The 2,039-nt window shown below is 24.8% G+C and overlaps 1 long non-coding RNA gene across 1 annotated transcript; it reads right to left on the bottom strand.

Annotated features, from left to right (window-relative positions):
• Positions 1-432: 432 nt before the first annotated feature.
• LOC112210580 (uncharacterized) lies at positions 433-841 on the bottom strand. Its single transcript, XR_010844990.1, has 2 exons — positions 710-841; positions 433-631 (listed from the first exon to the last, which is right to left on the bottom strand). It is a non-coding gene; the product is annotated as an uncharacterized lncRNA (long non-coding RNA).
• Between the last annotated feature and the right edge of the window lie 1,198 nt (positions 842-2,039).

The raw sequence follows: 2,039 nt of genomic DNA on the forward strand, positions 1-2,039 counted from the left end.
AGCTGTTTTCGTTCATAAAAACTGCAAGTAATGTCATAGAGATCCTAAAATATATAACCAGGAAACGACACAAAAATATGTACAAGTATCTGTATACAAAAAAATCATTACAAATGATTATACAAATTTAATGACAACATTAAATAATTATATACATAATAAAAATATATAAACAAATCAACTAAAAAAATATATTAAACTAATTAGTAACATAGTTGTTTGTTCTAATACTTAGCTATTCCCATTCATAAAAACTTAATGTCAAAGATCTCCTGAAATATATATACATTTTATTATCTCATACATAATAAACCTATACATATTCCTATTATTTTATTATGTATTGGTTTTGTTTGAAATAATAAAATTTATAGAAGGGTGAGAAAAAAAAAATGAAGTATATTTGAACAAATATTTTAATATAAAAAAATCATAAAAAATTATTATAAAAATTTAATTTTACATATACATTATTAATTATTATTAAAAATATATAAATAAACGGTATAAAAACAATAATTATTTAGTTAATTACATATTTTTTGTGTCCAGGATCAACACGAATCGTACATTTAAATATGTGTATATAGTAAGTGATTTCTGTTAATAACAACTATACGTCGTAGATCTCCTAAAAAATAAAAAAAAGATAAGTATCATTTTAAAGATAGAATACTTAGCAGATAAAAATATATATAATCGTTTTTACCTTCCTGTGAAGTCGCAGCAATTCTTACCAGATTCACAACAGTGATGATAGTGCTTTGGGCAGCAAGAACTGTCACTGCATGCGACCATAGGACGACCATTGAGGAAAATTATTTTATCGACTGACATATCTAAATATTTTTAAAATAAAGATTAATAAGCCTTATAAATAATGTATCTATTAACATAAATTAAAGTATTCGTTTTAATTAACAATATATTGAAAAATCAATATGGAAGTTTTCAAGATTTTTGGGTTAGGGCCAGTTGTGCTTTCATAGCCTCATTTTATGGTTAAACCTCATATAGTAACAATATAATATAATTCATCAATAAAGCAACATAAAGATAATTTACGTAAGAAATCTTAAGTGGTAAAATATCAAAAAAGGAAATTGTTGTCAGAGATTTTTTTAATTTATATTCGAGCTCCACTTAAAGATAAAAAAAAATCAACTTGATTATCGAAAATTCCTATGATACCTATATTCTGATTGTTAAAATATCATTTCCTGGACAATTCCCATTCCCATTCCTATAAGGATAACTCCTTATATTTATCAGTAATCATATAGTTTTGTATAATATTGTTTAATTTGTTTTCGTTTGGAGCATAAATTTTGTATTTTTAATTTGGTATAAAAAAAAAGTGAGACCATAATGCTGAAATAATTTTAATTAAATATTTGTGGCAACAATATTATTAAATTTATTTTACTAGTACATGTGATTGTATTATAAAGAAAACTTGAAATGTAATATTTTTTGGCATACTGGAAGATTATTGATTGACCGTGTGTATAGATGAATGGAATATGGTCCGGGTGCGATAAAAAAATCTCAAATAGTAGATAATTATACTATTTTATTGAGCCAACGTTTCGCCCCACGTTGCAGGGCTTCGTCAGGGCTAAAAAAGATACAAACACTATAGTTACAAAAAGGAAAAAAAAAAAAGAAAAAACATAAGTGTAAAATAATAGGGGTATAAAATGAAAAGTAAGATATAATAAGAAAAATAAAGGTTGTAAATAGAAATGAAAAGGGGAATAGTAACAGGTATATAAGAGAAGAAATATTAAAGAAAGTACAAATGAGATGAAAAAAGAAAAAAGAAAATACAAATCAAATGAGGAGACAGAATGCATACCTGTTTTGACGGTAGTCAAAAACCAAAGTGACGGTTGGTATTGGGAGGAGTGGGGATGGCAGTATTGCCACAATAACGAAAATAAATTTGTAAAGCAAATATAGTAAAAAATTATTTAAATTAGGTGAACAATAAATGGTAATATATATAATAGTGGGAGAAGAAATATTAAAAAAAAATG

This window comes from Halyomorpha halys, unplaced genomic scaffold, assembly GCF_000696795.3.
Source record: "Halyomorpha halys isolate HHAL.00 unplaced genomic scaffold, Hhal_1.1 Scaffold991.1, whole genome shotgun sequence".
NCBI lineage: Eukaryota > Metazoa > Arthropoda > Insecta > Hemiptera > Pentatomidae > Halyomorpha > Halyomorpha halys.